The 23,463-nt window shown below is 38.9% G+C and overlaps 1 long non-coding RNA gene across 1 annotated transcript; it reads left to right on the forward strand.

Annotated features, from left to right (window-relative positions):
• Positions 1-90: 90 nt before the first annotated feature.
• Positions 91-20,403, forward strand: LOC108679118. Its single transcript, XR_001931352.2, has 3 exons — positions 91-147; positions 19,516-19,581; positions 20,015-20,403. It is a non-coding gene; the product is annotated as an uncharacterized LOC108679118 (long non-coding RNA).
• The last annotated feature ends 3,060 nt before the right edge of the window (positions 20,404-23,463 follow it).

Here is a 23,463-nt window from a genome sequence, read left to right on the forward strand (position 1 = left end):
GATGACGATACAATAAACTTCCTGAATTTTACATACATGCTAATTATTTTAGATCCTTATGCTTCCTTCCCAAGCTCAAATATAATTCATAAGTACCAGCACTGCAACCGCGCGCTTGATAAGGCCAAGCCTAACAGGAAGGACGCTGTGAGTACCAGCACTGCAACCGTGCGCTTGATAAGGGCTAACCAAAATGATCCTTCAAGTTCCTGTTATTATTACTTATTGAGTATTGAAGCTCTGCATGATTCCCGCTGTCAGTCTCAACCGCTGCCTTGGGAAGCCAGCCCCGACAAAAAATGTAAGTATTGTGTTGGTCGGAATTTCACAAGAAGAATTTTTCTTAATATAATTTTTATCTTCGAATTTCCTAATTACTAATGAATACGTATCTCAATAATAATTGTTAATATAATTGTTTTTTCGTTATTGTAATTGTTTTTTCGTTATTTCATTATAGAATTTTGAAAATAATATCACGCGCAGAGTTCGCCACATGAACCTCCAAGACCGATACGCTTTCAATTCATTAAATGTTTCTCAAAATAACGAATGACGGCATAGNCACGAGTTCTATTCTGCCACTCCACTTTTGGCTTCCAATTTACTTGCATACGCCTCAAAATTATCTTGATAAACTAGTGGCTGCAGAGCAAGAGTATATAATACTTACAGCTGCTGAAACGTGTTCAATTATCGCTCGAGCACTGCTCGAAATATCTTCGTCTAAAGTGATAAACTGTCCGACTGGCGTCTTGTTGGCCGAATACTGTATGTTGTTCGGCGAACTGTTTTTTGAGGTGCTGCAACTGCTGCTTGCATGTGAATTGAAAACTACTCCCGCAGAAAAAATGAGCTCATAGTGGCTCCAAGGAAAAAAAATCGTCCGCGATTATATAAAAACCTATGATCTGGATTTTTCATCACTGAGATATCGAGAACATGAACCAGTTCTAATGCGTAGAATATTATCGCAAAACTTCTTCGATCGCTTGAACATGTTAGTGGTTGAGGTTGTGTTATTCACTTGAAATGTGAGGCGCCTTTAACAACTGATTCTTGTTTTTTATTAACCGATTAATGTTGCGATTTACCGAGGAGTCGTAAATGTAAATAAAAATAACCCTATTTACAACGATTATATTTTGTCCGTATTTTAAAGATAGACTGTTAGACGAAGAACCGAATAGTTGTTTGTCTAATTTGTGATCGCAATATTGTTTAAATTATTTAAGATGCTAATCTCGACACGTTTCATCATCTGTTAAGTCAAATTATTGAGCTTAACATCGCTACATTAACTTTCTGGAAATTTGTAAAAGTGAACTATATTCGTTTATTTGAGAAAACGTGACAAGCATACATTAAAATTTGCTTGCTCTAGGCGCGGATAATAAATAAAAACTTGATGTTTAAAGTTCGTTCATTCTTAGGTCAAAAAACCGTATTCGCTCTCATCAAAAAGCTATTAGCTCTTCTTCAGTCGTCTGAGAAAAAACGATAAATGGTAATGATATATTCATGTTTATGAACATGCAACGAATATTTACCGTTTAACTCTCTTTCATCGAACAATGTAGCAATCACATACATGAGAATCTTTCGATATGTTCTAACCTATTCCATCCCATCCCATCCCTTCCATCCTGGACAAAATATTGCGAATAAATATGAATGGTCTTTCCGCTGAGCATATGTTCTTAATAAAAAATTAAAACTCGAAAAATTGCTAGTTAATGCCTGAGATATGAATATTTTTGGATATAAAAAGCTGTGAGCTTTCTCCGGGCATAAGGCTTGCTTTCTTGTGACCCGCGCCCGGCATCGCGTACGCCTGACGGCAGGAATTAATGCCCTGTGCTCTGCTGACCCACTGCCCTGTAATGCCCGCTCCAGCCACAGCCTTCAGCTGCTGCTACTACCTTATAGAAGACACTGCAGGCTCCAGCTGCTGCTGCTACCCCTTAGGACACTGCAGGCTCCATCTGTGCTGCTGCTGCTACTGCTGCTGCTACTACTACTACTCCTTAAGACACTGCAGCCTTCAGGTGCTGCTACTGCTGCTGCTACTCCTTATGACTCTGCAGGCTCCATCTGTGTTGCTGCTGCTGTTACCTCTTAAGACACTGCAGCCTTCAGCTGCTGCTACTCCTTATGACTCTGCAGGCTCCATCTGTGCTGCTGCTGCTGTTACCTCTTAAGACACTGCAGCCTTCAGCTGCTGCTACTCCTTATGACACTGCAGGCCCCATCTGTGTTGCTACTGCTGTTACCACTTGGGACACTGCAGCAGCAGCTGTGCTGCTGCTTCTGTTACCTCGTAGGACACTACAGCCTTCAGCTGTGCTGCTGCTGTGATTACCCCTGAAGACACAGCCGCCTTCTGCTGTACTGCTGCTGTTACCACTTATGACAAAGCAGGCTTCATGCTTGTGCCTGTTTATTCCGGTTCCGTAATTGTGACCTGATGGTAGTGGCGCAGTATTGTATATGCTGGCGATATCGCGGCAACCTTCAGCCCAAGCAACCGCTCTTGTTCTTGTTTCCGTTCCTGTTAATATTGTGGTCGTTGTTTCCTTTGAGATGATTGCTGTAGTATCTTGACGCTAAGGTTAACATTTTACCTGTGATTGTCTTTGTACCGGTAGCTTAAAAATTCTGAAGTTTCGCAGATTGTTTTTGCCTTGCTGTATTTATTTTGATTTTCAATGTTGCTACTGATGCGACTACTGTTCATATTATAAAATTGAGTTTTTTGGTAATGTGAAGGAAGTAACTCGCTGTTCTTGACCATATATTGCCCATTACTGTCACCAGTCACGCAAACGATAATGCACTGGCGTTGGCGTTTTCTTTTGCTTCCGCAGAAATTGTTTCTTTGCTGCGTCGGTATCATGATTGTCTTTTTATTGTAGTTGATTTTTTATTGATATTTTTCGATTCATGTTGCTGCTGCACGCGTTGGAAAACATTAGATGCTGCTGTAGTCCTGTTCATTCTAGTGGTCTTCTCATGAACGAGTGTGACGCACGACTGAAATTGTCGTGCGGACCCATTTCCCTGCCCGTGCCCAACTTTCTAGGGTAAATTGACTCTTCAATTTTTCTTATTGCTTTGCAATCTGCGTTCTCGCGGGCTTTGCGATACTTGCTTTGTTCCAGTTGCGGATTTGTTAAAATTTGCTTCCAGTTAGAGAATCAAATGTTGTTGGAGATGATGCATTTTTCCCCGCTTCTCCCTTGAATGTCATCAAACGTCCGTGGGTTTTTCGTAATATGTATTCATTTTGTGCTAATTTCCCAGAAAAATACTTTAATTCGAGGAAATACTTGAGCTAGATAGGATAACTATTTGAGGCGTTCGTATATAGGGCGTGAAATTTTCAATGGTTTCAGTGGTCACTAACTCAGCAGCTGTTGATGATGCCGGCGTGGGCCATTATTTCCAGTAAGGTTATTGCGCTGCTGCGTCAGCCTTTCAACGCTGCGTCATGCCATATGCTTTTTATGGGATTTTATTTAGCTGCTTGTGATGCCTTTCATTGTGGTACGCGATACTGACATACATTCCTTTGTATGCCTCTGCCTCCGACTTCGACTTTCACGAACACAGGAAAAATATTACCGTCATTCTGCTGAAAGCTGTTCTTCCAATTTGTTCAAATTACACTAGGGCTTTGATTTAATTTGTGAAAAATTATGCTAAGTTAAGATATATTCTACCATATGGGATCATGGGAAATTTTTTGTATATCTGAACCTGGCGATAAGTGACCAATGGAATCTTGAAGCGTCCTTTCAGATCTTCAATGGATCAAGCGGCAATTTGTCCGATTGTTTCGATAAATTTTCGGAAAATTTCTTTGGCGTTTCTTAGTTGCGTTTATGTTTGCCATTTTTCAGTTTTTTCATTTATTTTTTTATACATGAATTTTACCTTAATATCGACCATCGTGATGTCTTGAAAACTCCTAGGGTGTGCAAATATTGTCGCAAATTACTTCGAGAGCGTATTTTAGGATGGTTTCCATGCCGGCCATTATATATTGCAAGACGGTGGTTGAGATTGAGCATGATATTTTTATTTCAATTCATACAATTGAAATTACGTCAAGTTTTAAGCAGAAAAATATTTCTGAAATTTCGAATCAGGGTTTGATTTCGGGTTCTTTTTCTAAATGTTGGTTTAAGGAATTTTTCCTTTACTTAGTAATATTTTTCAACCATTATAATAACGTCCATTATATATAGCAATTACTTTTTAAGCAGCAGTCTAGCTCGAAGATCCTCTTACTGGACCGGTAAAATTCCTTACCTTCCGGGCATAGGCAACTTCTTCATTATGAGCATATTTGGTAATTGCGTTATTTGATTACGGAATTTTGTGATTGATTAGAATATCAACAATTTTTTTACTATTGATTATATTATCCGAAATCTTGAAAAATTTATAAGATTCTCACTAATTTCTTTCGTTCTGTGGAGAAGGAATTTTCTGCACTGTTTAACGGTAATTAGGAACTGAAATAAAACTTATTGTTACATATAAAGTAACACTTGTTTTATGCATAAGGATAGAAGAAAAATGGTAGCGGTATACTCGTATCACACACACGCTGGTTTACAGAACGTGACGTTTGCGTTGCTTTAGTTGCTTCTCCGTTGCTCCGTTTGCGTTCTTCAATTAAACATGGCTTCTTTAAAATGGGATTTTTCATAAAGTTAAATTTATTTCAAATCTTCTCGCTTATGCAAGCTGACGTCTTCTCCAAGAAATTATTCGAACTATTTATTATTCGTGAAATGTGCTATTTATAAAGTCGGAAGAGTCGACATTTATAACATCGCCTACGTGTTTGGTGATCATTTTTAGATTTCTATTAAAATATTATAATTCTCCAGCCGTTTCATTATTTTTGAAATTGCCTTTTCGTATATTTCAGTAATATTGTTTCAACAATATTGTTAAATCTCAATGTCACTTAGAAAAATATTTATTCATCATAATCATGTACCGGCTGCAGGTAATTCTTGTATTACAATATGTCACTTAGAAGGATAGTTATTCATCATAAACATTTACCGGCAGGAGTTTATGCTTGTATTACAGTATCTCTATTACAATATCTCTGAGAAGGCCCAGCGAGGAAAAGAAGCTGTGGTCATGAGGGCGCGTACGTGGTTAGTAGAGCGCGCGGCCGGGTGAGATGAAACAGAGCGAGCTCCCCGATGTGGCCGGCGGTATGTCGGTCTATCGCTCTCATCGTGACATGGACACGCATGTTAATGACACGTTTGGACAGTAGCTAGAGGCGCGTCTGAACCTAACACTCAGTTATACGTCCCGTTCTCTTTGCGGATTAAATCATAATTTCAAGGAGCCGAAGAGACGAATAATTTTTTTTTTTTGCAAGTGCGCCTGAAAATACGGGACAGTTGACGGTTTTCACTAAGGTGTTGCTTATTTGCGTAGTAGATGCGTCTTGCATCTCCACTGTTCATCTTTGAGAATTGTTCTAATTCATGTCCATGTCCTCAATTACGTTTGTTAGATTAAATTGAGCTTTAGGTGACTTTCGTCTGGTTGCTTGAATTAAACCGCGCCTCATTTTCCTCAAAATCTAATTTTTTAAACCTACGAAAAATTATTGTGTGAAAGTACATACGTTGTTTAACGTACGCCCTAAAATAACTTCGAAGCCAATCGTAAATCAAGGAGTTAAGAGTGCGTGTCGTACAGCGGCCGCTTGGTCACCTCAATGTAGGCTGAGAATGTATTTGAGGTGTCGCATGCCAAGACGTGGAATTTCACGCTATCCCTGCTATGTTGGTCGCTTATTTACCGGCATTTGGACTGATAAGTTGAGCTTCAGAAGTGTTACGTGATCAGATGCGTTGCCGGACCCGCAATGCGGTCACCCAATGATGTTGGAGCATCCCATTATTGACAGCTCTCCATGAACTTCGACTACCTAATATATACTAACGGGAGGATATACATGCGAAAATAAAGTGACATCTTGTAAGTAGAAATGTCTTGCATTTTAAATCCTCCATTGCCGCGCAGCGACTTGTTAATTGCTGTGTGAATGAGTAGTACGTAATGTAGAAAATGCTCAATTTGCTAAAACACGATGATTTAAAAACTTCCTCTGTACGTTGATAATCAATAGCAACGTAAAATCTTATCAACCTTCGTGCATTGCAAGACTCTTGTGTTGGTAATACACAATGCCGAAGCAATATAAGGTAACACTGCATCCATTAATGCCTCCGTTACTTATGACGCTAGGCACTTCGCCTGGCCGACCAAATGCCTCGCTCCAGCCTCGCCATATGCCGCGGTGTTCTCGTTGCTGTTGTGACACAAACGCGCACCCTGTAGCCTGGTTGCTCCCGGTACTGTTACCTTCGCCTTCATTGTGCTGGGTCAATCTAACCCAACATTCGAGGGCTCTACATTAACTTTGTGAAGAAGTAGCGACTTGCATCCATAATTTTGCTCATACATAGAAACTAACAAACGTTGGCCGATCGTAATTTTTGGCTATAACAAAAATTAATAACTACTGTGCATTTAATCTGAATGCTTCAACTTTCTAAACATGATTTAAAAAGGAGCTCCGTACTGTATGTGGTGTTTAACGGTACTTCATTTTAATTTCAGCACTTCATGGGACGTTGGGCGTATCCTGATAGTTACAATATTGGTTGTTGATTTCAACTATAGGGTTCAAAGATGCAAGCTAATATTTCTAACCAATATTTTGTTGTCAACAAATGTTATATGTTTCTCATTTTCTTCATAATCACGACTAATTTTTTTTTTTCAGAACATTCCTTGGAATGTTATTTAACAATAACTTGTACCTTTTAACAGACGGTATAGTTAAACAGTAACAGTAACTACCTTTGGTAGTTTCTGTTCCTGCCCGTTGGCAATGTGCTACTGTAATGAAGGTGTGAGATCATTATTGAATATTCATTGAAGTCACCATTATCCGTCCCGACACTAGTACCTGCACCTATGGCGACAAAATGAGCATCCCTCTAATTAGTTGTAAATTTACTTGATGAAATTGTCCTTCCTAAAAACTTAACATGTGATCGTAAAAAACCAAAAATAACATCGTGCTGAAATTTTCCATTCAGTCGCCATATCCATGGCAGCATCCTTCTTCTCACTCGCATCCGTACGACGTCAACCGCCTCCGTTTCCATCATCATTTTGCAATTATTGGGCAATCAAGTACATAACGTGTGATGTTTCAATCACTTCTCACTCTCACTAGCTATATCGATTGCGTCTTAATTCTCCTGCCACAGAACCGCATTCCTACTAAGTGACACCTCGCGGAATTATGACATTGTGAAAGAAATAATTAGGAATTGTGACATTGGGAAGTGTTAAATACACATTTGAGAATGAGCTGTCTGTGAAACATGTATGCTTCTCACATTTGTATCCTTACATTCGAACAACGTCCATGTAATGCCTCGATATCTTCTGTGAAACTATTGCTCGATTTTCAAGTGCATTGCAATACTTACGCTGTCGATATTTGAACGACAACGACATACATAGCTCATGCAGTTTGACGCATGTGTCTTGTCTCCATCTATATATCTAACGGATACATGCACTGTCGTGTGTCGGGCTTCCAGTTTTATCTAATCGTAACATATCCTAGTCAATGTTGGTTGGGTCATCATATGATACGCGGATTCTTGCACGATGACATGAATTGTCGTCAGTTCCGTGTCCTGAAAGATATACTGTCATGAAAGTATCCTCTCTCGAGGGACATCCCTTTTCACAACTCCTGTTTTTTACCCAAGACCTATTATTAAAATGATACTTTGTATATACTCTTGCCTCGCCATGCGTATTTTTCCAAGCGAGAGGAGAAAAAACTTTGAAAGTGCATAACAAATCAAACTTGAATGACCGTATCACTTCGGCCCTGCATACGATTTTTTCAATTTTCCTCCATATTTCTTCTTGCATTATTTTCATTGATATTCTCTAAGTTTACTGTGTGAAAAATAATCTACTCAAAGTGAATTTTCAAAATTCGTTTTCCTTGAAAGCAGCTTACCTTGACCGCAAAGACACAAATTGTTCAAATTAATTGTGACGCATGACAATTAATGGATGCGTTTTCTGAACGGGGATCGGACTTGCAATGTCTGGAACGTTTGGCCGTGGCTGCTCGCGCTCCGTTTACGTGTTTTGTGCCTGTAACATGACTGGCTGTCAACTGATAGTTGATCAGCTGCTCGCCGCCAGCAGCTCACAGTTATGACGTCTTCTTACTATCTCATGGGACAGAATGTCGCTCTGCGACACCGTTCCACATGGTGCCTTCCTGTTTGTAATCTTTCCAGTTGCTGCTTGAAAATGAAGAATTGTCGCATGATTTTTAATCCGTGGCTTGATTTAATGAAACTAAGTATTCTTTAGGTTTATTTACGCATGATATTTGATGTAAGATATTTACGGACTACTGCAAGATTTTTTAATTTCTTCCCTATGGAATTTTTTCTAACAGAATTTTTTTATTTTTTTCTTTCTGAGTTGATATCGGTTAAATTATTAAGTATATTAAACATCGTCAGTGATATTCGTACCTTAAGGCTTGGTAAGGAAAGTTTTCGTTAAAAATCAAAGGTCTTAATACCTCTTTGTAACAGAAACGAATACAAAGATTTAATATCTCTTTGTAAAAGAAACAAAGATTTGATGTCTCTCTAAGAATTGGCGACAGTGTCATGATGGATGTATTACCATGCAATGGGTATGCTTATAAATGCGCGATTTTCTTAATTCTGAAAGCGTATCTAGAAAAAGCTCGCTATTTACACGAATTTTCATTAGTATTCGCTGCCAGTAATTACATTAGCTGGGCCTTCCACGCTTCTACTTAGTTACACCTGGACATCACAATGTTTTAGTAACAGATGATTAGGATCTTCTTTCAGTTATATTGGTAAGTACGTAAATTCTCGAAGGAAGATCATGGATCACCTTATAGAAGGGGCAAAGAAGAAGAAGACCACATTATCTAAGACCACATTATCTAAGACTACATTATCTAAGACCACATTATCTAAGACCACATTATCTAAGACCACATTATCTATAGGGCATTGTATAGCTCCGTCAGTGCTTCCTAATATTCCTTCACTCAAAGTATTACTGAACACTGCGCGCTCTACATGCACCTCCACTCTGCAAAAGTTACGCAGCCGCGGCGCGACGGAGTACAGTTATCGCGTCATCTGGCGCGCTCTTTAACGCATCTTTTTCTTTCCGTGGTCGCCGTGCAAACTAGGCATGCACGTCGTGCGAACACCGCAGCCATCGCGTCTATGCATAGCCGAGCCTGCGCAGAGTCTTTCGAAAACCTGCTCAGTATCACAAGATTTTATGTTGCCTTTTTCATACCATCATTCTTTGCACGATGACATAAGGTAATTTTACATTCATGATGCGTATTGCAATCAGATTTGGTCGTACGTAATAAATGTGATATAGATTTTAACTTATAGGTGTGAATTTCGATGCAAAAAGTTTTTATTCCCATAATCATTCACTCATTTTGTTACACAGTAAAAGTAATATTCACATGAGCTTGGTTTAGTTTCGTTTCCAACATTGTAATAACCCGCTTTCCTGGAGGTGCCATCACTGCAGGAATTGAGGTCCTTTGATTTATTTCCGTATCGCCCATCGCGTGGCAGCTGCTGCAGCTCAGAGCCAGTCTATGCCGAGACCTCGTTCGCTTACGTAGTCTCTGGGACTGCTCCCGCCAAGCCCGCTAAGCATCACCCGGCTTCTCTCATTGCAAGGGAATGTCAAAAAACGTATTTTATTCCTTTGGCACAGCAGTGAACTGTAACAAACTTGAGCTCAGAGTTTACGGTCGAGAACCGTAGATATTTTTTGAACTTCAGTAATCCGCACTAAATTCTTGCATTTGTAATACCGCAATGCAATTTATTATATTTCCATGAACAACAGTGACAGTGAAAATTATAAGCGATGATTTTTAGAATCTAGAGTTTAACACCAAGCAGAACTTACTCGAACCAGATGGAGCTAATTGGTAAAGTATGGCTAGTGCTGATTCTAATTTCAGCTCTGCCTCTCGCTCTAATCTGCAGTTCTTTTGAACAACCATTGAATGATGAAGAAGCGCTCTCAGTTTCTCATGATGGAAGTGGCGATGCCGCTGATAGATCAACAAGAGTTCAACTTGCGTTGGAATCCGATAATATGGGCCCATTCAATCAAGATAACCATGACGAGATGAGTGCCACTGTGTTCACGTTCACAAATTCATCTGATGTCAATGAAAATAAAACTATAATTTCCAACAGAAGCGTTGGTGCTGCAAAAAATGTAAAAATGATGCACAGAACTGGTGACGCAACTGCCCTCAATGACGTATCTACCGAAAAAGAAAAGTTTCTCGTGGAGTTGGCTCGGCGTATTCTTGATGTTCGTAAACAGGGATTCTCGAAGACATCTTTTATAATTCATCCTAACAATTCCCCGTTACCGACGTATCGCCCTCTACCTGATAATATAAAGCGTAGCACGAGCTACCGTAAAATTGATGAAATCAACCGAAAGAAATATCTTCAGCAATCTCAAGAAAAAAATTACATGGATCACGTAACCGACGCGTCAGAAAATGTGACTTTTGATCCGGAAATTTATCCCACTAAAAATTTATCCGTAATTTCGTCTGCCGATAGTGTCTATTCTACTGAAGTTCCATCCACTCAGCAGTACTCATCTTCTTCTCATATCATAACGCCTCACACTTCGTTGTTTGAAAAACTCCAACCCAGTCCTGAGGATGAACCCTTGGTTACATCATTAGTTTCCCAGCTTAAAGAAATATTACATTCAACGGACTCTGACGACGTTACCGAAACTACTCAGCATATTCCATCTATTTCAGAGTCGCAATTTACCTCTGATTTAGAGACTACGGTTAACCCAGAATCAAACATTTCAGATGATGCAGAAGATTCTGTGGAAGTAATTTCTGTTCAGCCTTCTGAATCACCTACCGATGGCGACACTGTTATGGAAGGAGAGGTCACTAACTTTCTTCAGTCTTTTGCATCAGGCAACGGGTTTCATGGTGCTTTCGTCGGAGAACTCCTACAAAATTTCAGCAGCCTGAACCATAATGCCATGAAATTGTTGTACAATTTACTTATCGGGCCTTTGAAGATGGCCCAATCGACGGTTAATTCCCATGAAATTCACGACGATGCTAATGTGAAAGTGGTGAAAAATGATTCTCTAGGAATTTTCGAGCCAAGTGATCGTGTGTCAAACTCTGTTGATCCTTATGACTCGCCAGATGATGATTGGCTTCCGTACAAAAGTGTGGCTAGGAAGTCGAGGAACGGCGCTGACGTTGAGGTTATTACTGCTCCTTCAAGAGACGGCTTCGAATTAGTTGTTAGCTCCAGTCTCACTTCGGAGCCACGTGACGGGTCGATGTTCCAGCGCAGATCTGGTCTTCCCGATATCAGCCAGCTCAGGATGGGTATAGGGATGCCGCCACCTGAAGCCTTGAGCGCCCTTCCACCTGGAGCTCAAATTATCCTTCCCTCACAGATGCGCCATAAGCCTGTGCTTCCGAGGATTGCAATTGGAGAAGACAATATCCCCGTTCCCGTTATAGATTCACGACCAGCTAAGAAAAAAGAAACGCAAACTTCACCTCTTAGTGTCTTTTCATCTCTTCCTAATTTTTTCTCGTCTCTATTCTCGTCTCCCACTGAAGAACCTGAACGGTCTAACAAAAAACCTGGGCCGCCTCGGAGGCGTAGACTGCCAGTATCTTCTCAAAATGGTCAGAGGGCTCAGTTAATTTCAAATAATCAGAATCTCCAAAATATCCCATTAAATAATGACAGGATTGACGGCCCTGTCAATATTCGCCCACCGAGCATCCCTCTTGTCCACAAAATGGCACAACATCGACCACCGGCACTATATTCTAACTACGAATATCCTTTAAAACATCCTGATTATCATGAACCACATCATCATAATAGTAATTTTGAACATTCTGTGTCCAATCATCCTGAGCAGAGTAACTTAGCGACACCTACAAGCTCTTCGCATTTCAGAAATAATCCCCAGTTCACTGATCAATTCCAGTTCAGTACCGACTCTGTTCACAATACTGCTTCCCAGTTCATCGGTGCCTCCCAGGTCAACGCCGACTCCCATTTCAACGCCGACCCCCAGTTCAACACCTACTCACAGTTCAGCGCCGACTCCTCCCAGTTCAACACCGACTCCCAGTTAAACGCCGACTCCCAGTTCAACGCTGATTCTCAATTTAAGGCTGAGAACACGATTGGATACTTCCCAAAACCGAAAACTGAAGGGGGCTTCGTTCCCCTTGTAAAATCCGCCGAAACTTTACTACGCCGAAGTGATGATAATGCATTCGGAGAATCTTCTCACTTTGCTGTACGTCATGAGGAGGATATTGAAAACGATGATGGAACTGAGGAAATAAAAAATATTCAGCACATTCCCGAACGAGTGGAAAAGCATTTTCATTTTGATCATACTCCTGTTTCGGGATTAGAAAGCCCCCTCCGTATATCACACGTTCCTACCATCGATCGTATCCAAATAATTCCTCAAAAAGTTAACTCTGCAATAGTTCACGAATACAGAGGTTCTTCAGATTATGATCAACCTTCAGTTAACTTGACTGATGCATTTTACGAGAACTACGACGGTGTCGCTTCTGACGAGAAGAAACACTCGTTTGATCATGAAGCGCCGATACGAAAACAAGCGACAAACTCAAAAGAATCAAGACCTGCTCCTGCTTTGCAAGATGACGAACAGTATTCTCTGCGAAATCCTCAGAATCAAGTTTATGATAGCTATTACACATCGGATGAAGATCCTGGTAGTCCCGATGTTCTCGGAAATTCACAGTATTCGCCCACAACGACTTCAAAAGAAAATAATCGGCTTGAGTATTATGAGAAAGTGCACCATCCTGAACTAAATTACAGTGTCATTTCATTCGCTGAAAGTAATACAGCTAAGAAAAAAGATTCACTATCTTATGATGTCCCTCATGAAGACAGTATTGTCTACGAATATGGCGGCGCACCTGACGAATCTTTCTATGAAGATATAAGCAGTAAAAGACATGAAAAAATAAATTCGAATGTTGAAAGTGAATCATATACTGTTACTGATGAGGACTATCTTGGCTCTGATAACATAAAGGATGAGAGTATTTCTCAAGCGTCATATTCTCCTCCTGAAATTGCTGATGCAAATCCTACTAGAAAATCTGGAACAGTCGAGAATGTTAACTCGCACGAGTCATATGATTATGTGTATTACGACTACGAAACTTCGGAAAAGCAGGTTATTAATCCAAATCAAGATGATAGAAAACCTGAACAAAAAATTACATTTGGATCTTTCAACTCATCTTTGGGCGATTACGATACTGACGGCTTTGTAGTTCAAGACGTCGTACCGATGGTTGGGACTGTTAGACCTGTCAACCAATCTCTCATGTTTAACCACAACTTGGCGAAGTCTCAGGAACTAGATATTGCTCATGACTCTATGTCATCAAATGACCACGTCAAGCCCGTTGAACTTCTTAACGACGTTCAGCTTAATCAAATGTTTGATGATGATGTTAATTCCCTACAGATACCAGTGTCTGACATAGACCTCTCCAAAAATGTAGAACCAAAAGTCTATCATCGTCCAATAGATGATGATACCGATTCGTCTGCAGCTTACTTATTTAATACTATCAACCTAGTACCCCAAAGTGCAGATTTATTTAATACCAGACACACTGTCGATGAAAAGCTTGAAGTAAATCCTACTCTGCATAACCAGTTTCCTCGACTAAACTATACTCTGTCAGAGAAGGTCAACATTGTTGAAGAGATGGTACCTACTGAGGCTTACATGGCTTACGTTTTAATAGGCTCCTGCATTGGTTTAGCAGTGATCTCTATTTCTGGAGTGTTGTTAATAGTAAAATTCAAAAAATCGTGCGGGTCTCGCCAAATTCGTTCTCGACAACGATTGAAACAAAGTTCTCTTCCTAACGTATCACATGTTCAAGAAACGTTCCTGGAGTCCGACTCCGGAGGCCACAAGCTCGGTTCGTGGTTTACTGGTAAAGGAGGAACATTTGGGTCAGGTAAATTGAGATCAAACATGGCCCTGCCAACCGTCGAAGATCTCCGTCGGGATCAACCAGAAAGGTCATCCAGTCGACGAGATTTATTATCTTCTGCATCAGATACATCTGGCACATCCGACCGAGAAAGATCCAAGGGAGAACAATGCATGGAGAAACCCCTATCCCGCAAAACTACCTCAAAACAAGGAAATGAAAAAGATTCGTCTAAGGATGAAATTGATGGAGATTTTTCTCGTGAGTTGAACGGTGATTCATCCAAGCGACTGGGGAACGAAAGGGGTTTTCGAGAGAGTCCTAAAAACGATCGAGATTCTAAGAATAAGCGACCTCATTCGTCTCAAAGTTCAGAATTTGAAAAGAAATCTCGAAGAGAACCGTACACCACTGATTCGGAATTTTACGACCCGACAAGTGCTGACGAAGGGCGGTCTAGTCGTTTCATGGAAACCTCGCAAGATTTCGATACCATCGATGATTTGCGGGGGCGGAAATCAGTAACTACTTCTCAGGAGCTCGGCGAAAAACTGAGCCACGATATCCGAAATTTCAACAATCATGGTAGTCCAGTCACTTCCCGAGATTCAACTGTTGACCGAGGAGGACACGGGCGAGATGAGGGAAACGGAAACCTCAGACGTACAGCTAGTGAAGTGTCTTTCACGCGAGACAACATCCAAAATGAAGTCTTCCTTGAATTTGATAACATATTCAAGCAACATGGACAGTATTTAACAGCTTCCGATGGTGGTCAACATTCTAGTTTAGAGCGCACTTCAGACCAAGGAATCGCAGATAGGCGATCCAACTCACCGGATTCGATTGAAAATCCCAAGGTTCCATCTGACCAACGCTTTGGCGGAGGTGGTGCAGTCCCCAAACATGCCAGAGGATCTCTCAACCACAAGCACCAAAGGAGCATGAGTTCATCCATGACTGGAAACAAACCTCTCTCCAAATCTCCTCCAACTCCACCTCGATTCTCCCCTCCTCCGCCTCCTCCACGACCGCCCAAACCTGATCGACTAAGCAAATCTTTCGGTGTTGAAAACGAGATTGGTAAAGTTCCACCCAGAAATGATCGGCTCGTATGACGCCAGGCGCCTGTTGTGATCAACACCACGAGATTTTAATTTGTCACACATTAAATTTGGCTTCCGGTAACCTTTCAATGGAATTAGAGAATTTCAAGCATATAATCTCGTGATCACAACTGGCTCGCTTTATGAAACGTTTCCATTTTTATATTAATGATTATAGCGACATGACATTGATGAAACGATACTTTTAAATGTAGATTACCTCATAATTAGACTTATCACTTTTTCTTTCTGTCAGCCCGAAGTCAGCGATAAACCGTTCCTTGCTATCCTTTGTAAATTAATCCAAATGACTTTCATGCAATTAAATTTTATTATTTTACATTAAAATTCATTTTTGATGTAATTCGACGGTCGAATCATGCATGTTAAAAGTTTTTGTATATTTCTCATGTTGTGTCACACTGCGATTGGCATTCTGGAAATTCACCTGCCGTTAATGAATGTTGTTAGAGGGAGAGGCCTGGATGTTATTTAAATGTTTTGTATTTATTTTTAATATGTTTTTTTCTCTGTGTTCATTACAAACGAATAGATTATTGCGGGCGTTTGTAAAGAACTTTTTCGTTATCGTTAAAATTTTGTAACCAGTATAGTTGCTGTATCATTTTTTTACGCTGTACGATATTTGTTACACATTTGTTCGAGAATGGTTTGAAGAATGTGTTAAATTTAAATTAGGATGCATTATAATGAATTAATTCTGTAGTCATCTATCCTTCTGGATCTAATTATCGGACATGTATCTTTCTATGCACCTTATCGATAATTTTGCAGTCCTATCGGTGGCCGTAATTTAATGAAGTCCTTCACGACTAATCGACCTGCTCTCTAGTATTGAATATGAACGATAGGTATATCAGCTGGAGTTCCCGAGGCCGTGTGAGAAATCCTTCTAGCTAGAAAATAACCTGAATGAGCTCACAACAAGATGGCGAGTGGGTCAGTACATGCCACGCTCGCGGCAAAATCCAAACAAAAGTTGCAGCAAAATCAAAAAATAAAAATAAAATCTGAAGAATTCAACCCTTTGAATGTGCATACATTACCCGTGGTCACTGATATGCGTATGCAAAGGCCTAGTACGCGCAGAAATCTTTGTAGAGATAGGGCTTGAATTAAATGACATCAGGGAGCGATTTTCTCCTTAGGTTTGGATTGTTATGATGTAAATTCTATCATCCCGTGTAAGTCTATGTCCCTTTTTGTAAATTATTTCTGCACGTTTCCTCGAACTATGATATTTTTCGTTCGTGTTGGCATCCAAATGGAAAGTATGTCTAATTTGTTTTGTATTAAATTGTGTCTCGGATGCTTTCTTTTTACAAGTTATGGCACTATTATTGTCGAACCCTAGCTGCATCATACATGAAGTTAAGCAGCTTAACATGTGTATAATATTATAAGGTTAGTTATTTCTTGCCTTGTTCTCAATTTGCTCGCATCCGCGTTTGGGCAACTCGAGTCACTTTTCCCCCAAGTTTTTAAGGATCTCTTAAGGTCCGGTAAGCCGGTTGAGATCGTGCAGTCTCGCACTCTCTCGTAACGCGTCTAAATTGTTTTGGCATATGAAGAAAAAATTTCCGACGGGTAGTAGTTTGAGCACAGAAGGCTGTTTTCCATGCACAAGTTTATGTTGCATCTGATGCACTTTAGAATAAATTTGAATTATACCAGCAAATAATAGTGTAGGCTTTGTAATTCTTAGAGAGCTAAAATGCTTCCTGTCAATAATGTAATGTATTTAAATTTATTATATCAGACTAAGGAGATTAAATACTTCTTTTTAATCAACGTAGGTACAAGATAGTCATTGAAATCAATGATTATAACAGAATTGAAACTAATTTGTCATGACACCTATATATATCCAGTTAATAAATTTTTAGATTTCTTCAACTGTCTTGGATTCGTAAGCATATATTTTGCGCTCTACTGCTTTACAAGTTTTATTTCAGTTGACTATCTTTTTGTGGTTTAGTTTCCATGTTATCGCCTTGAGAACTGATCGCTTTTTCTCCGGCCTGATATTTTCTGGAACACGTTGTGCCCGGCGCGTCATAACTGATCGCCGTGTCACCGATAGAAGTGCGCTGCTTTCTCCCGCATGAAGGTGCGAGCAACTTGTCGCGCTTCCCGTACTTCCGTTAGCGCCGGCGTCTGGTTATTATTAGCAAAAAATATAACTCAGTACTCACTGCAGTGAGTGACAGAGTGCGCATTTTCTCGTCGACGAAAACGTGAAGTGACGGACAGACAGACAGACAGACGGACATGGCGAGCACAATAGTGCATTTTTTCCATAAATGAGAAAATGCGCTAAAAATCGCCGTTAGTGTTGGTCCCCATTCTGGTACATTCATTCTTTCGACGTTTTTTGATAATGTTGTTACCCATGCTGAAAGAAATTATCTGTCTAAATGAGGATTGATCCTAAATTATCACATAGATACAGAGTTTCAATTAATATTAATACATCGTCGTGTATATGTAGTCAATATCAATGTAAGGGTTATTGCGAGGAATTCATTGTCCGCTGTCTGGGAAGTCATGCTATATTTCATTTCGTAACACACGACAAAATAGTCAATACTACTCTCCTATGACCTCTAAGTTATTAACTTTACGACAAAGCGTTCGCTTCATCTCAAACTGACCAAAACTTTAGTAATCGTTTCTTATATTGCATCCAAAAGCGCGTTGCTGGTATTTATTATTTTTCTGGTCGACTCTCCGTTAGCCTGATGAGCCGCAACCACGAAGCCGACGCGCTCGGTTCTCGCCGCTACCAGCGCCCGTTGCCGTTACTCTTTTTATTGTTGCATGTATTTCGTCCTTTCGCGTACGTCATTTATTTTTGGTTTTCATCATAATATGCGCGGATTTCAAGTCTTCCTTGAGACAAAGAGCATCGTGTGATTTTCGCACTATAATATTTTTGATGGAAAGTTGTTTTTTTTTTGTGCTGCGCGTTAATGTGTGTGTGTGACAGTATTTTTTCCGGATACTATAGGATACCGTTGTTATTTTAACATAGATTTTATTTTTAACGTTCATTTTTATTTTTTTTTTCTTCTGTAAAATTTAATTTAAAATTTTTTCTTTCATATCTAATTTTATTACTTTGTAAATACGCAACTCGGTCTACTAATTCTTGTTAAATCCTGTATTTTGTGCCCGTTATCCTTTAAATTATATTGTTTTATGTATGAGCATGGCATTATATAGCTGTAACATGATCCCTTGATTATATACTTCGATTTCGGAGTATGATGAATAAATCCACAATTTATGAATCAGCATTTTTTATCCTTGTTATTTACGTTTTACACCGTAATTAATATAATAGCCTCATCGTGTCCTACGTTCTGCGCTTATCAGCACTCATTGCCATCTTCAATATTTTTTTCCGCGGTGCTTTGAATAATAATTTTTCTCTAAATTTTATAAACGGTTTGATCTCGAGGTTCGAAAATCAATTTGTACGCGTTGAAAACTGGATATCTCTTTCAATTTACCGTTAACAAAACTTTATTAACTTGATTTGAAAGCACATTTGTCGCAAAGAAGCATCCTCCAGTGACCTTTTTGGTCGTGTTTACATCTTTTTTTACCAAACTCTACATCACTATGAAAAGTTTAGCAACAAATTCTTCACAAGGAAGTGAGTATACTTATTATGATCTGTATCAGATTCCTAATTTCAGTGTAATTATTATCAAGTATTTATTTAACTTATTGTTTGTTTGTATTTCATTTTATATTTCGGGTTCAGTGCACGTTGGCTAGTAAAGTTAACATTGAAATGTAAACAATGTTGTTCGAGAAAATATTTACTAAAGAAACCTAATTTGAAGCTTTACTAGGCGAACATCTTGATCTTCTTTAAATGCTGTACGCCTACCTAACCTGCCAATAATGGAGCTCAATTATTTGCGGGTCATATTAAAACACTATTCAGAAGCCACGATATAGATTTTTCTAAGTAATTATTAATGCTTTTCTAATACAAGGACTGTATTCAATTTTTTTAATTGTTTCTTCAGTTGATGTATCAGATATTAATTGCATCACTATTTAGATACTTCCGCTCGTGATTGAGTTACTTTCATTCATTATTTTTGTGAATTTAAAATTAAGTTACTTCATTGTAAATTAATGGTAATTTTTTCGCAGGCAATGAAAGCGAAGAAGGAAGCCGAGGAGGCATTCGAGGCGTGCAGCGACGTCGCTCGACACGAGGTCCGACTTTAGGATTACTTTTATAATTATTTTATTTACATCATTAGTTTGCTTAAATCGCAAGTTGGCAGAAAATTTTAAGGTCACGTAAGCGCCACTGACGGAAACCCTGCCTTTTGTGTGTACAGAAGAACCTCGGTTAACGACAATAATCCATTAAAGAATGGTTGACGTTAACTGAAACGTTCGTTAACCGAAATAATTTCCCCCATAAGAAACAGTGGAAATAGAAATAATTGGTTCCCAATGGTTCCCAGAAATAATTGGTTCACACCAATGACTTTCGAGTCATTCCGCGTTTATTTTTTTATATTATACGTATAATGAAATAACCCTGTCCGCGACGAAGTTTTGTTAAATTATTTTTCCTGTAATGACATCACCCGCAATTTTCAATTTTTAACTACAAATTCAAGCATCTCTACTGTTACAGATCAAGCGTCTGCACCGAGTGAGATGTGCCGAGATGACGGACATCATAACGAGCTTCGGCAAGTTACAGCTCGACTCAGCCGTGCGTCAACACGCTTTACTATCTGCCGCACTTAATAGCCTTAATGCTGTCATCAAAGTTTAGCTGTGGCATCACAAGGATGGTCGCCTCATTTGCAATCATAGCTAAAAAAAATTCTTTGAAACATTTCTTGAGCGATGAAAATCGTGTTGTGCAGCATTTGCTTTAGAAAATGTACGTGACATGAACTTTTTGCTATCAACACTAAATGTAAAAGACTTTGCCATAGAAAGAATAAAGTTTAAACGTACGACTAGGAGATCATGAAGCATCACAATTGGTATCCCTTTTTTATGGACGTAGAAATTTTNGGAGATTTTGAATTTCATATTAAAACGTTGTATTTCACCAACTTTTTGTATGAGAATTTTTAGGCAGCTGTATTAGATTTAATGTGAGATTATCAGTTGTTCAGAATTTGAATGCAGTGTACAATAATGTTAAATGTTCCGTTGTATTGAAGTTGTGAAGTTATTCAGCGCCTGAACTGTGCTGTGTGTGAAGCAAGTCTACTTGTCATGGTTTTGATTCATCCAATATCAAAAATTTTGTCAAGTTAACTCGTATTATTTTATTAAGTATTATATGCATGTTGATTATCACTCGTTTTGTAATTGCTACAGAATTACTCAACATATGTAAACTTAGCGAGCTGAATAAGTTGAGAGTTAATGCTAGGAATGCTATTCAGCTTTTCAAAGTTAAGCTATTATTGTTTCTTTTCATTTTTTCGCTTCCATAATATTTGTTCCAGTAGGAACCAAGATATTCTTTCAGCTCGTACATTTATGTAGATTTATGCTCGTATATACGGTGCATTATATTGAATATTTAGCCTAATTAATGCTGCTCCGCTGCTAATTGTTGACCAACATCAGGAATATGTGCTTGTCCTCTGGCACAACCTGCGCTCCATATCGCATCTGTTGTCCGCTGCAACGTAAACTGAAATATAGTAACAATCAAGTGGTCGCGGACCTCCCTGGTCTCTAATTCCTTAGTTAAAAATTATTTCTTTGATCTCGCTTGTACTAATTCCTCCCCATTACACTTCAGCACACCGGAACAATACATCTTGGAACTGTAGCTTCGCGTTGGTTTCTGTTTATTCTTAACGAGCTATCAAATATCGAGAGTCGTTTTAGATCCTTTATTCTTATTTTCTCTATTTCGCTTGTGTCATACAGAGCAGATTCAGAAAAAAATTGCGATCTTAGTTGTGAAATTTTGACTGTAACTACAGTTGCCTTATTTTATTCAAGAATCCTGTGATTTTTTGCCTATTATATGTACTTCAAATGTGATGAACTCGAAACCCGTCGAATTAATTTGCGTCATAGTTGCGCGCCGGCAGCTTTATTTGTATGTATAACTCAGTGATCGTGCAGGCTAGAAATAATATAATCATGCAGTAATTTGTTTGTCTGGTTTATGGCTAATTTCAAACGGTACTGTTAAAAAGCTCTCTTCTTCCCTCCATTTCGAAGCATTCTATGAGAATTTCTAAGTTTATCCCAAACCATTTGATAGGTTTATTCGTACGAGTGCCTCTTTGAATTAAGAGTATCTTCCTGATAATTGCCTCGAGTGTACCTGTGTTTTTGCTACTCTCTTCTACGACGGAAATGTTTGTTTTTTTAGCAAATTTCCGCTGACCAGAATACGGAAAAGTGTAACGATAGGAAATAGTGTTTGTATTTTTCTAGATATATGTTAGGTCTTAGAATTTCTGTGATTGATTTTTCGCCATTATACTTGCTTTCCAAAGAACTCTAATCATAGTGGTACGGCTTGATCGATCTGATTGAAGATCTATTTACTTCTCGTTTGTATTCTAATCATAGTGGTAGTACTGTTTGATCGATCTGACTGTAGATCTATTTATTTCTCGTTTGTATTTTGTTAATAATTATTTCTTAACTTTATCCCATACTGTATTTCTTGTTGAGTTTTGATTTAATATTTAGTCTTCATATCTATTAGTCGCATTTGGAACTAAACGCACTCTTAAATAAAACAATGTCTGCTGATGGCAACTCATCTGTGATACGCTGGCATTCCAAAGTCGATATTCATGATCGTAGCATTCAACGCCAGTAATGTCATGACTAAGTGTGCATCTTTGCTCATGCTTCCTCACGTTCTCATTGTTTATTCTGATGCTCACCTCGGGAAAATGTTAAATTAATCTAACACCAGATCTTCATTAATATGCTGTTGATATATCATTGATAATTATAATTAATTTTTTCCGATAGTTTTCAGTTTGTGGAATAATCCTGGAATTTTTTGCAGGAAATTTTATCATTTGTACTGGAAAACTGGAATTTCTTCGTTTGTGTATAATTATTTCTTAAAATTATCGCTCTAAATTCCAGGTAGTGCTTAAAATTTATTGATTTGCCATATGCTTTCGTAGCATCGACACAAATCACGTTCTTGCTACCACCTAAAGGCAAGATCGTTCCACGTTACTTCGTCGCATTGTTGCCCTACAGTTGAGCTTTCCTAGTCGCCTCGCAGTCATTAGAATTTACGTTCGAATATTTTTTCGTGCCATGAAAAAAATAAGATCTTATTGATACCTGCTTGCACCTTACATGAGGTAATATATGCAAGAGAACTCCACTGTACGTCAGATGTCCCGGGAGAGATACTATCACTGTGGGATGATAAGCCAACCGCAACACCTTCAGGTCTATTTTCTTTGAGAGAGTAATTTCTTTACTCAATTTGAGAGGACTTAAATCCAGTTTCTCATTGAAATTTATATACAAATAATAGGAATCGTGTGGCGTTGGTTTAACCCAAAGCTAGGACATCTGAATCGCGTTGGAGCACCAGAATGAAAGCCATTGTAAACCGTTGATTTTGATAACTTATATCCAGTGACCTTGGTATCAGTCCAAATCAATTAAAACCTGAGTTTAATTTCGTATCATGACTCTTCACCAAGCCTTTTGTTCTTTTGTCATTGAAACTAAATTCTCTCCTTCACAAATTCTCGGACTCGCGAATTGATTTGCGTAGCAGTGTAACATACACAGTTCGCGTATGCTTAAATTTGCAAGTAGCCACACATTGGAAGTGTTCACATATGAAAAGTAGACTCAACAGGCAAGAAGTATTTTCAAACGATTCGCGAAACCTGAATATTTCCGCATGGAAAGCTATCAACAATCGCTTCAATGGACGCTGGGATAAGATAACCTTTAAACCTCGATCTCGCACAATTTGAAATGGCGACGCTTCTGTGGAGCGAATCTACTATCTTCATGAATCGGTCGCGGTAATACCCAAAAATTGTACATTTTCTACCCTAAATCATCGTCAACCATAGTCTCCTTCATGTCTGCAAAACAATAAAA

The sequence above is a fragment of the Hyalella azteca genome, unplaced genomic scaffold, assembly GCF_000764305.2.
Source record: "Hyalella azteca isolate HAZT.00-mixed unplaced genomic scaffold, Hazt_2.0.2 contig15466, whole genome shotgun sequence".
In the NCBI taxonomy this organism is placed as follows: Eukaryota; Metazoa; Arthropoda; class Malacostraca; order Amphipoda; family Hyalellidae; genus Hyalella; species Hyalella azteca.